This window comes from Phalaenopsis equestris, unplaced genomic scaffold (genome assembly GCF_001263595.1).
Source record: "Phalaenopsis equestris unplaced genomic scaffold, ASM126359v1 Scaffold001134, whole genome shotgun sequence".
In the NCBI taxonomy this organism is placed as follows: Eukaryota; Viridiplantae; Streptophyta; class Magnoliopsida; order Asparagales; family Orchidaceae; genus Phalaenopsis; species Phalaenopsis equestris.
The window spans coordinates 55,132-68,903 of NW_018165573.1; the positions used below are offsets into that span (position 1 = coordinate 55,132).

The 13,772-nt window shown below is 37.6% G+C and overlaps 1 protein-coding gene across 4 annotated transcripts in view; it reads left to right on the top strand.

Moving 5' to 3' along the window:
• LOC110033311 (calmodulin-lysine N-methyltransferase) overlaps positions 1 to 13,772 on the top strand; it is a 65,911-nt gene that overhangs the window by 21,263 nt on the left and 30,876 nt on the right. The gene's annotated exons all lie outside the window — the stretch shown is intronic.

A 13,772-nucleotide genomic window follows, 5' to 3' on the forward strand; every position in this document is an offset into this window, starting at 1 on the left:
ACAAAGCGGACTGCGTCAGCGCATCCGAAACGTCGATTTTGCTTAGGGAGGACACCCATTTTGTTACGTCGCCGCGCGTGAATAAATCGCATATTATTTAATATATATATATATATATATATATTAAATCTATGTAAACCAAATTATTTCTTTTCCTCTTTAAGCTCTAAATCCCTAACTCACGCACCCGATCTCCAAATCGTTCGCACCCGAGCCTTAGACCGTCCGCTTCTTCCTCCCGCATTCGCCTCAGCCGAAGCTCCTCTTCGTCGCGAGAAATCGACTTGAGGTCCCCTCCTCGTACACCTGTCGCTCTGCCTAAAGGCCATTCTCTGTCACCACGCGCTCTGTCTTCAACAACTCCAGTCGCGCTCCGGCTTTCCCCTCCCACGCCTCTTCGATTCTTGTCGTCTTCTTCCACGCCGTGCCACGCGAGCGGCTCCTCAGCGACAAAGCTACGTCGCCTCCGCGCGACTCTTGTCGCGGCGCGACTCTTGTCGCTTCTCTCGGCTCAGCTCACCGCCCAGGTGAGTGCAGGTGACTCCTTCCTCTCCCCCTTTTGCTATAAAAACCCACTTGGGGAAGAGTTTAAGGGTTAGCCGAATTTTATTTTGAGTGGGGGAGGTGCTGCCATTTTTGCTTCTTGTTTCTTTATTCTGTGTGTTCGTATTTGAGGCATTGGGAAGGCCTTGCCTTCTCTTGGGTAAAGCTTGAAGGAGGAGGGCCGAAATTTTCAGAGGAAGGGGGAGGGGCTGCTGAAATTTTGTGGGGCTTATTCTTGCATTTACTTTGGTTCTGCCTCAAGGGGTAACTTCTTCTCCTCTCTTTTCTCCTCATTTTTAATTCTCATGGTGCTTCTTCAGTTTGATTTTATATGAAAAAATCGGTGGCTGAAAAAAAAGAGGGAGAGAAAATATAAGTTTTGTTTCGAGAGAAAGAGGGAGGGAAATTGAAGAGAGAGAGAGAGAGCATGTGTAATAGCGAGAAGAGAGAGTTAAGGGAGATAGACCAACATAGTCTGCTAGAAATAGGGAGTGCAAGAAAATGAGTCATAGAGAGAGAGAGAGAGGGGGCAGGGAGACCAAGAAAATGAGTCATAGAGAGAGGGGAGAGAAAGAGATGGAGAGGGAGGCAGTAAGAGAGAGGATGGGAGAGTGGGAGGAAGAGATAAAGATAAGAGAGGAGAAAGAGAGACAAGCTTGTGTGTGTCAGGGATAGAGGATAGAAAGGCGAGTGAAGAGAGAGAAGAGGGCAAGAACAAGGGAAGAGAGGAAATAGAGAGAGCAAGAGACAAGAAAGAGATGAGAAAGGGATATGAAGAAATGAGTGAAAGAGTGAGTAAGAAAGAAAGAGATTAAGAAAAAGATGGATAGCGGGAAGGTGTTAGAGAGATTGAAGAGAGATGGGGATTGAAAGAGAGAAAGAGAGTGAGAAAAAAATATGGAGAGAAGTTAGAGTGATGAAAGATAAAGCAAGAGAGAATGAGTGAGAGAGTGAGGAAGAGCAAGATAATGAGGGCAGGAAGAGAAGGATATATAGGAGAGAGGGAGAGAGTGCGTAAAAGAGAGAAAGAGATAAGTCTCTCTTTTAGCTTTTAAATTATTTTGGTAGGCCAAGGGTTGGTTTTACACATGGCTTTTTGAAGCTTTTCTCATGTGCAAGTTATATGTCTCACACTTGGATTTTTGGAGACCTTATGTGCAAGTTAACGCTTTATGTGTGGCTTAGTTTGAAAGCCTTCATCATATGAAATTTTCGGATTTGGGAATGACTCTACTTGAAACACTCATGAAAAATATTATATGTGTGTATTTCTTGCTCATTTATATGGCCATTCATATGCATTACACCTAAGCTTTATTTTTGCACACTCCCCATCTCTTCTCATGCACAAAAGAGGTGTCTATCAATCTATATTTGCCGAAACGAAATTTTTTTGCACTTGTGAAGTTACACCATATTTATACCTGCTTAAGTATGAAATTTGCGCTTGTACACTTGTAGAAGTTGGCTCACATTGCTCATATTCCCATCTTACAAAATTTCTTCACTCTTCTTTTTATTTATGCTACATATATGCTTGGGATTGATGGAAACACTGGATGTCGTCATTTATATGCTTGTGTACTTTCATAGTTGTGTAAATTGCAGGTGTGAAAAATCTATTTTTATGTCGTTATGCTGCCCGATTTTTCTCGATTGGGTTTTTCTCCTTTTTTTTACTTACCTGGGCATGTTGCGTCTTTGTTTTTTTTTTACTTTGGCTTTCTCATATATATCTCGACTTTTCATTATTATTTTAACTTCATCGCTTCACCACTACACTTCACCACTTCACCCACTCCGCCTTCTACATTATATCAGATGCTACATTACTTCACACCTCTGCACCACGTTGTGAGAGGTTTAACTGCTTTGACATGTATTTTGATTTTCTTTGATATAGAGAAAAAACCCACCTCCTTTCCAGAATCGTGTTAGGTGGATTGCCTTCTCCTCTCTCTCTCTCGCCCCATTTTTATTTTTTTCTTTTCCTTGATTCTTGGTTCGGTTTTCGATGCTTATGTCCGAAGCATAAGTGTCCACGTATAGCCTTTTGCTATACCTGAAACCATCAAGCAAGGTCACAAGTAGTCGTTTTGGGGCGTACGGTGTTGATAAAAGCACATCGAAGATAGAGCAGAAAGATGCCCTATCCTATAACATCAAGATCCAGACATTTGATGAACAATAGGATATGGTATCCTCCACCGACATAAGTCTAGCGGTAGTCGGCTCGAACCTCCTCAGGTTATTGACAGTTCTATGCCTGACAGCGTAATCGACTCGTGGACAACAAAAATTTCTAAAAAAAAGATAAGTTTTGATAAACCATTTTCGAACAAAAACATACTTTTCTACGAAACAAAAATTGATAACTCTTCTTTGCATGTTTAAAATTTGTGTGCATGTTTAAAACATAAAACGTACTTTAAAGCTAGTTGTCCACCTGACGAATACCTGTTTAGGCTGGGAAATAGCCCTCTAAGTGATGTTCAAGACACACTTCTAGACGAGTGGCGGGTTCTATACATTCGGGTGACCGAGTAGCCTTCGTGGACCCTCGAGTATAAATACATAGCTAAACCTAGCCCCATACGAGTGCTTGCGGTCCCCCTCACCCGAACTTTTTTTGTTCTGTTTTATCAAAGTTTTGGGACAGGACACTCGTGTTACTTTTCTTTTCTTTCGGGATTTCTCTAAGATTTTTGAGGATTCTTTTTCTTTTATTTTACTTGAGTCACTTTTCTCGAGTTTTCTGCCATGAGTCATTGTTACACATTTTTTTTTCGGATTTCCTAGACGATGTTTCTTTCAGACTTCGCTTTTTGCGATGCTTTTAGACTTGCTATACTTAAAGAACAGCGGATCTCACGGGCGTACATGTTTGCTTTACATTTTACAGCACTTAATTTTCCTGTTTCTACCTGCTACCGTACTGTACAACATGTTATACTTGTCCTGTTTCTACCTGCTACCGTTTTTTCTGTACAACATGTTATACCACTCATGTTTCTATCTGCTACTGTTCTACATGCATCCTACTGTTCTACATGCATCCTACTGTTGTCCTGTACTGCACATATTTATTTATATATCTTTAAGCATGTCTTCTTTTATATAGGATGTTTGGATGTTTAGACGTTTAGAGGACTATTACCATAGGGTCGTTTGATTTGACATCATAGCTGGACACCTTAGAAAACTTAAAATCGTCACGTCGAGGAGCTTGGAGCTAGCGCGGTGGGCAGCACGACCATCTTCAACAGCAGAACATGTATTCCCCATTAAAACCATTCTTTTTCCTAGAAATTAAACAACAATCCATAGGATTTCGAGATTGTTCGCCTAGCGCAACATAAATCTTCCACATTTTTTTTATGCATTTGTATAGCTCTTCTGTACGATTTAAGCCCTAACTCGTTCTAGGTTCCGAGGTTGTTGTCCGATACGACGTAAACCCTCATATCTTCCAGGTGATTTGTGTGACCATGTCACGCAAATATAAGTCCTAATTAAACAAAATTGGCAGGATGAAATACTTTAATAATTTCTTCTCAAAACTAAAGCCAAATCATAGGATAGACTGAGAAGTCACTGAGGCTCTTCTCAGGATCTGTGACCTTCCCTAATTTCTCTTCATTTGAATTCCTCAACATTGTTCCAGGTTCGAGCATTTCCCCTTTCACACCTCTTCGTCCGATTTCGTTGAAAAATATTATCCTTTTGACTTCTTTGAAGATGGTATCCCCTGATTTTTTATTGAGAGTTTTCTTAAGTGACTTCGATCATTTAAGATGTAATTAACTATAGGGGCTTGCCCTTATAAGAAGCTTTTCCGAACCCAGCCTAAAATAAACTTCATTTAATTCTTTTTATTAAATAGGGGAACTTGTCGGCAAATAAAACGGTTTCGCAGATCAAATGAATGTCATATATTTCTTAATTTATTTGATCGAGTCTCATCCTCAAGTCTTGTGTTTATCCCTCGGGATAGATACAGGATTTGAGGTAGAGCGCTCTTTCATTTAAACTGTTGAAAATGTGAGGTTAGTTTGATTTCATATTTTTCTAAAATTATATGTAAATTAAAACGTCCTTCCGAAGCGGGCGACGAGACTTCACTTCCAGCGATCGACAGTTTCTTACGGACAACTTTTGAACAAATCACCCACCAATTTTTAACTTTGCCCCTTCCCCCTTTTAGCTGCCGACACATTGATGATCTCAAAACCATCGTCGTAAGGTCGAGTGGTTAAGGACTATCATGTGGAGACTCAAGGAAAAGTTTCCCATAGGATCTCAAACCCTAGGAAAATCTCCTCAGAATTTTATGATCACACACATACAAAATGCACAAAATTCACTAAGTTGCACAAGATCAGACTAGAATTGAGTCTAAAGAAGGGTGAAAATGCGAACTTCTTCGAAAAACCTCCGATGACGAAATGGACCACGCCAACGCGTCCGGGACATCGTTTTTAGCTAGGGAGGACACCCACATTGTCATAATTCTGCACACGAGCAAACCACACGCAAATCGATGAATTCGTCAAAATGACCTCTGACGACGAAACGTACTATGCTAATGCTTCCGGAACGTCAGAATTATCTAAAAAGGACATCCATTTTGTTATGCTATGACACGAATAAAAATATACAAATCAAATTTTTATTTTTGAAATATTAAATTTTTTTATATTTATATTATTAATTATAATTTCAATTTTAATCCTAAACCCTATTTGCCCTCTTTTCCGCACACTTAACCTTCATTTGACCCCCGCGACTCGATCAGGTGTTTGGCTCGCTCTCTCTGTGTGTCCTAGCTCCCTTGGACGATCCACGCAACCGCCTCCCTTCTCTCGACTCTTCTCCTTCCTCGCGTGGCTGCTCGACCTTTCATCTCTCCAATCGCAGGAGCTGGGTTGGCCGACCCTTCTTCTTCTCGAGGCTTTACCTTCTCCTCCTTTATGGTGACGATTCTTTTCCCGTTACTTCATTCGGCCATGACACCGTGGTAGGTGCGGCCTTGTCCCCTTGCTTATAAAAGCCCTTTCTAGGGCACGATGGTGGGTTGTTGAAAATTTTGAGAGGAGAAGAGAAAGGATTTGGGGCATCTTTGATCGTGAATATTTGCTGTTGTATTTCTAGAGATTTAGGCTCTTACATCAAGGTTTTTAAGAGAGATTTTTGCTGATTTTATTTTCTTAAGGCTGGTTCTTGAGTTTGCTTTGAATCTATATTAAAAGGTATTCATCTTCCTCTTTCTTTCTGCAAGCATTCAAAGGAGATATCTGGTTACCCTATTCTCATGCCTTGGTTTTGATATGCTCATAATTTATAAGGATATATTTTGGCAATTTTGTTCTGTTGATTTCTTTCTTGGCGATATAAGTAATCTTCCTAAGCTCTGTCACCTGGAATTGTTCCCTGAATGCATTTTCTACCGCGCCTGAAATTGGGAAATTAAGGTTGCTTTAAGAATTGATTGAGTTTAATGTTAAAAATGAGAATGGCTATAGAATTGGGGAGCTGGAACATATGAGTAAAATGCATGAATTAGAAATATGTTTTTCTGGAAAATGTGAAGGATGCTTCGGGGGGGGGGGGGGGTTTTTTTTTTTTTTGAATTTGGGGAATTGAATTAGGGAAAACTGTTGATGAAAGGGAACCATACAAGGGATGTCTATTGTCCTTATTTGTGTGCCTAGCAATTTTCAATATATGATGTTTCTTTTGAATAAATCTCAAGAAATATGATTCCTCTCTTCCTCATTTCTACTTTTTCTATCTTTCTGATGCTGCTTATATTCATACATGTTAAATGGAATAATTGTTGCTGCCCTTGTTTGAAATGCATGCTGGAAGAAATCTTTATGTTGGAAAATTTATGTTGGATGTTGGAAAATTATTTTGGTTGCCATGTTTCCTGTTATTTCCTTATTCAAATCACATGAGGAATGAAATGTTATGGAACTTGACTTTTGAGCTCTTTATTATTGTTACCTTTGTTCAGATGGGTGCGAATCTTGGGTTTTAAAGTCTTGAGGAATTTACTTTATGCTGGGCTCAGTTTGCCCCTGTGCTGGGTTCGGTTTTGCCCCTGTGCTGGGCTTGATTTTGTTTTGAAATGACTTAGTTTTGCCCCTGTGCTGGGCTCGATTTGCGCCTTGTGATGGATGGGTTTTGGTCACTTGTTGGGTTAGACCTTGCTTTCAGGTTGGCCTTATGTTAAAAATGTTTCGGGCTTGGTTTTGTTTTGGCTTGGTTAGGTGTTGTTTTCAGCACAATATATGGTTGGTTTTGGGCCCTAATGTAGCCCCGTTTTAATTTGAAAAATCCCTCGATTTTAATAATGGTGGAGCCTTGTTTTAATAAAATGTATGTCTCAGCTTGGGATTTGATGTTTGGGGCTTTGTTTTGCTGTTTCTTTGAGACCTACGTTCGAAATTTATGAACAACCAAAATTTAGTTTGTAGGACCTTTTGTAGTTGCTTTGAGTCCTGTTTTTGTTCCTTACAGTTGCTGCCCCTCTTTTCGAATCATATGTTGGAAGGAATGTCGTCTTTTGAGAGCTTTTAAAATTGATTTCAGGAAGGTTTACTTTTGTTCCTGGTTTCTTCCTATGTTCGAAACATCTGCAGATAAAAAAATGTGCTTTTGAAGCTTTTTGGGCTTGCTTTGGGGCCCTGTGTTGCTTTTCTAGGCCTTGAGCCTTTCGGTTGTGTGCTTTCCTGTCGGTTGGTGGTGTCCCTTTGCTGTCCTTGGCCGTGAACTCTCTCCCGTGGCTCCTTTATGGTGAATGTGGGCTAGTGGTTTCCCTTTGCTGTCCTTGGCCATGACTCCTCTCCCATGGCTCTTTTATGTTAAATGTGGTATGGTGATTTCCCTTGGCTGTCCTTGGCCGTGAGCCTCCATGCCTTGGTTCTTTGATTCATGTTTGCTTGCTCCTACCCGAGTGCACCTAATTGTGATTTCTCTTATATTAGGCTCGGTTTGCCCTTTTGGCTGCTACCCCTGCTTGAATAGGAGTTAGTAACTTCTCTGAATGTTTCTGGCTGTGAGCATTTCTTGTAATATCCTTCTGTTCTATTTAAATGTTTCTTGTTGCCTGGGTGATGAATATTTGATTGAATGTGCTATTTTGGGACTGAGTTGAGTCTTTTCTGTTGTGTCTACCTGTGAGCCTATTATAGTTTTAATTTGAGCTTGGTTGGCCCTCCTTGGTGCCATTGCTCGTGAGCTTGATGGTTGATTCCCTCTCTGTGTTCTTGGTCCCTCCTTGGTGCCTTGACCCGTGAGCTGAACTTGGATGGGCTTCTCCTGTTACCCCTACCTGTGAGCCTATTTTGGGTAGTTCTCCTTGCTGCCCCGGCCATGAGTGCTTATGTGCAATCCTTTGGAAGATGTGGGGTTATGTGGCATGGGAACTCTTTTTAATTTAATGCGAAATTGAATATTTTGATGTTAGTGAAATAAAATTTGTCAATTCTTAATGTTTAAAAGAATTCAAAATCCTCATTTGCAAGGAACGATCTGTTAGATTTTTGGAAAGGTTTTTGGGGGCCCATTCTGCGGGCTTGGTCATCTGCAATAAAAAAAAAGAGGAAAAAGAAGAAAGAAGAGAAAATAAATCTTTGTGATATTTGTGAAAGCTTGGAAATAGTTTGGGGATTTATAAATTGTACATTTTGGAGATGTTTAGTGGTTAGCAGGGAAAGCACATTTCACCTCTTTTATTCATTCGAGAAAGTCCCACCAGTCGGATGTTTTAGGCTAACCCTCTTCTTTTTCATTTCTTGATTTTTGGTTTGCTTTCCTTGCTTCTTGGTTTAGGTTTTTTTGGCGCTTATGTTCGTTACATAAGTGCGCATATATAGCCTTTTGCTATATATAAAACCATCAAGCAAGGTTGCAAGTTGGTCGGTTTTTTTTTTAGGCTTAGGGTGGTGATGACAAAGGCACGCTGGTGATAAACCAGAATGATATTCCATCCTACGACATCAGGACCTAATTCAGAGATTTGATAAACTGTAGGATGATAGTATCATTCACTGACACAAGACTAGCGGGAGACCTATACCTTCTTAGGTTGTTGGCGCTCCTACGCTTGACGACGTAATCGACTCATGGAAAATCGTAATTTTTCAAAAAATGATAAGAACAGAACATTATAAGAGCAGATACAATATTTAGAAAAATTATTTTACTACAAAATTGATATAATTTCTTTTTGTATGCCTGAAATTCCTGTGCATGCTAAAATCTAAAATTTAAATATATTGTAACTTGCTTGTCCACTTGTTGATTACCGGTATCGGGCTAACGAGTACCCTCCTAAGTTAGGTTTAGTAGGACACCGTTCTAGTTGAGTGACAGACTCTATAAATCCGGGTGACCCATAATAGCCTTTGACGTCCCTCAATTACAAATATATAGTATCTGAGCCTAGCCCCGCATGTGGTTTTCTTTCTTCGGATTTTTCGTGGGATTTTATCGAAACTTTTGGTAAAGCACTCGTGGTCTTTTTCTGGGATCTTTCCGTGTTTTTGGTGACTTTCTTTCTTCATGGGTCATTTGCCACACTTTCTTGAGTTTTCTAAGTGGTATTTCTTTTGTTGATGCAATTCATGCTAGTTTATTTCTTAAAATTTTGTCACTATACTTCTACCTGCTACTCCTACTTTTACACACTATACCTTGGAATAAGAGATCAGTAGTTGGTTTCATAGGAGGTACCCGACAACAGAACGTTGACTAAACAATTGCATATACTCTTAAAATTAACATCGAATCTGAAGGTGCTACTACGGGGAGCTTGGAGCGAACACCGTGGGCAACACGACGAGGACACACAGAAGAGCAACTTCGAGAAGGATCTGTAACATCAAAACAAGTTCACATCAACTAAACATCTTCCTTAGATTAAATAACAATCTATAGGACTTCGAGGTAGTTTGCTTAGCGCAATGTAAATCTTCACCTTATCTTCAGGTTTTTGCACAACTCTGTTGTGCAATTATAAGTCCTATCACTTTTAGGATTCCGAGGTTACCGTACGGTGCCGTGTAAATCTTTCTATCTTTTTAGGTCATTTGCACGATCAGATATAATGCGAATGTAAGTCATAAATTCTAAATAAATTGCAGGATTAAACATTGAATAAAATCATTTCAAAAACATAAAGCCAAACAATAAGATAGTTGGAAAATCAGCAGGGTTTCCCCTGGATTTATGATATCCCCTACTTTTCATTCCTTTGGATTCCTTAAAATAACTGTTCCTGTTTGAGCTACTCACATTTGATTTTTCCGTGTCCAATCCTGTCAACCTAAACTTTGAAATCTGAAAAACAAAATCACTGATCTTAATTGAGAGTCTTCTCAAGTGACCCCGGTCATTTAAGATGTAATTAGCTATAGAGGCTTGCCTCTATAGGGAACTTGAAACCCAGGTAAAATAAACCTTATCTAATCTTTATATTAGGTAAGAGAACTTGCCGACCATACATAAAAGTTTTTGCTGACCAAACGGATCTCACAAACTTCTTAGTTTAGGTGGTTGAGCCCACTATTAAGTGGTATGCTTATCCTTTAGGAGAGTGTATTACTTGTGGTATCGCACTTAACTGTCTAAATTATTTACTATGTGAGACTCCTTTAGTCTCATCTATTTTTACAATTAAAATGTTACTTTCAAAAATCATATTTATATTAAAATTATTTTCATATTCTACAAAAGTCATCCCTTTTCATATTTTCAAAAATAACGCTGACATCCTACAAGAGATTTTGTTGGTTATTTGTCACACCCAATTGACCCTCCATTAAGTGTCAACTGCGGTGCGATAGCGACGGACGATTCAGTAAGACCAAATTTTTATCAACACTGGTTTTAAGTTGCAAAATTAGGACTCAGTGGGTAAAAAAATCAGTTTAACTAATTCACCGCAACTGTACATGATTCATTTCCTTTCATAATTCACTCATATTTAGATATATTAGGAAAAGTAGAAATCATATCATCAAAATAAGTATACAAGAAATCATTGATCAAAATATATATACAGAGCTGCTAAATCCAAATATAATAAAATATATCCAAAATTATATACACCGTCTAAAACTATACAGTGCAAAAGTTGAATGTGTCACACCAAGTTACTCACCTGATTGCTCCTTACCATCTCAACAATATGGAATGAGCCGCATACTCAACAAAATGTCGAGGCTAAATAAAGATTTTGTAGACAAAAAGGAAACAACATGCATGATCATATGTAGCTCATGCACATATCCACAACACGTCACAAAATGCTTTAATCGTATAGAGCATGTAAAAAAAAAGTCATATAATACAAAGAATCAGTGACAGCTATATGAAACATGTATGTCATTTATTCATGTGTAAGCATATTCATAAAAATTTCATAGTCATCACTAGTAATCATAATACCTAGTAATCATAAGAATGTTATTTGTAATTGTATAGGTCTCAACTATTTTTATTTCATGCCATGTCATTTGGTCCTCACTCAACTCGAAAACTACACTAACTATTGATAAATGTTAAACTCTCCTAACATAACAACTATCAATATCCTCCATAGTTCAACGATTCCTTACTATCTGTTCTCGTCTGATTCTAACATTTTTCAGAGTTTCATCTTTGTCTGAATGTCAGAAGTTGAAAATTCCTTCATTCCCTATCATCCGCATTTGCAGGTATTCATATATTAGTCTAAATATAACATTACTTGTGATATTTCTTAAATCATAATTTTTTATGACAAAATTTTCATCAATAGACATTTCATTATCATTTGAATGAATCATAATAAATGAATACCTATAAACAATGATTTCATAAATTTGTTTATCAAATTTATAGTAGAGTAAAATCATAAGTATCATAGGTGACAAATCAAATTTACATTCCTACAGTTTATACTCATATTTATCCAACAATATGAAAAAAATCTAAAATACTATTATGTCAAATATAATCACATGAAAACTTACAGAGAACTATTTTTCTTTAGATAGTATATGATTATTTAACTTGAATTGACGAAGCAGTTTTATGACCATTTTCTCTAAGCTTTCCTCGAGCTGGCTGCATCATGTAAACAATCTTGAAATTCATAGACCTCTTCTAATTTTATGAAATCTTGGCTTATCTTGTGATTTAACCACAAACATAACTTATTTATGAACTCTTACCTTAAAAGAACTTCTCTGCATGACCAACTCTTCTTCAATACTTTCTTTTTTTCTTCCCTTTTCTGCTATCGCCTTAACCCATCCTTGCAATTTGCGAAGTGGATCAACAGGAGAGCGTAGCTTTTGGTTTGATAGTCTCGTGGTTGTTCTCGCAAAGCTACATTAATAGGGAACACATTGAATGCTTGAATATGTGTTAAATATCAAAATGGAAAATTAGGGAAGGAAATGAATGTTCCAATTAACACAAAAATAATCCCTCTTACCAATTTCACTCTGGAGCCCTAAATCGCCACTTGCAACTCCTTGCTGGTCCTGCCAATCACACATGTTGAAGTGCCCGGGTCGCTGAAACCGTATAGAAGGAAGAATCAAGAGAGGAATGGAGAAATAAGAAGGCTTCGAAGGGATTTTTCTATCTTATGATGAATCTCAGCCCTTTGTTTTCATCCCACAGCTGTGGTTGCACAAATATGTTGGTGGCTGCAGCGATGATGCGAGATTAGGGAGGATAACTTAGATTAATTAAGGGTTAAACTTATAACTTCATAATTTTATATCTTTTTATACATATAAAAATCAAGTGTGGTGCTATATCTCAAATTAAATCGATTCAACATGTAGAATTTTATAAAATTGATTTGGTCGAATTTTGAGGGATGCAAAATTTTAGTTATACTTTAAAATTGCCAAAATTTTTTACTTGTTTCTTAAAAGTAGTTGTTACAGCTCTCCCATCTTTATAAAAATTTGTCTTCAAATTTTCTGAGTTTACTAGAACAAAAAGGGATATTTCTGTTGCTTTTCTTTTTTATATGTAGCTTCTTTTTTAGGGACGTGTTTTTCTTTTATCTTTACAAAAGAAGTTTGTTTATTCCTCAACTTCTTGGCATTTGTTTCTAAAATTTTATCAGGCTCTTCAATGTAAATTAAATTTTTGTGAATGTCAATGTCTTCATGTGAAATCTTCTAGTCCGGATTTGAAACTCATTTTCTCAACATTGAAATATGGAATACATCGTAGATGTTTGAAATATCAACATGTAAAGCTAGCCTGTAAGCAAATGGACCAATCATTTCTATGATTTTAAAGAAACTGATATATATGGGACTCAACTTGATTTCCTGACCAAATCTAGCTATATCTTTCATTGTTTTGACTTTTAGAAACACAAAATCAACCTAAAATTCCACTGCTTTGTGTTTTAGGTCATAATATTTTTGTTGTTTATTCTGAGCAGCTTTCAAACTGTCTCTGATTAATATTATTTTCTTTGTGGCTTCATGAATAACTTAGGAACTAGCATTTGACGTTCGCCCACTTCAACCTTACTTATTGGTTTTCTGCTTTTCCTGCCATATAGTACTTCACAGGAAGTCATTTTGATACTGAATTGATAGCTATTATTATAGGTGAATTCAATTATCGGGATATGATCTTCCTAACTGCCTCCAAAGTCAAGGATACAAAATGCTCTGCTAAGATGAATTGTCTTTTTTATTGTTCCTCAGTTTGTGGATAAAATGTCGTGCTAAGATGAAAATGTGTACCCAAACCTTTCTGAATGCTTTTTACTACCTATAAGTGAATCTTTCTTTTTTATAGGAAATAATAATTTTCAAAACACCATGTATTTTGATAATTTCTTTTACATACTATCTTACTAACTTTTTCACTGAAACTTTCTATCAAATTGACAAGGAGTGAGCTGACTTTGTTAGTCTGTCAATAGTGAACCAAATACTATGATGACCATGTCTAGATCTAGGAAATCCCTTAACGAAATCTATCGCGACTTTTTCTCATTTTCATTTTGGTATATATAATAATTGCACCAATCTGTTGGGGTTTTTATGCTTAGCCTTTACAATTTAACAAACTCGACATTTGACACATATTAAGCAAGATCTTTTCTTCATACTTGACCACCAGAACATAGGGCTGTCAAAACGGCTCGTTGTTCGCGAACAGCTCGTGTTTGGCTCGTTAAGAAGCTCGTGTTCGGC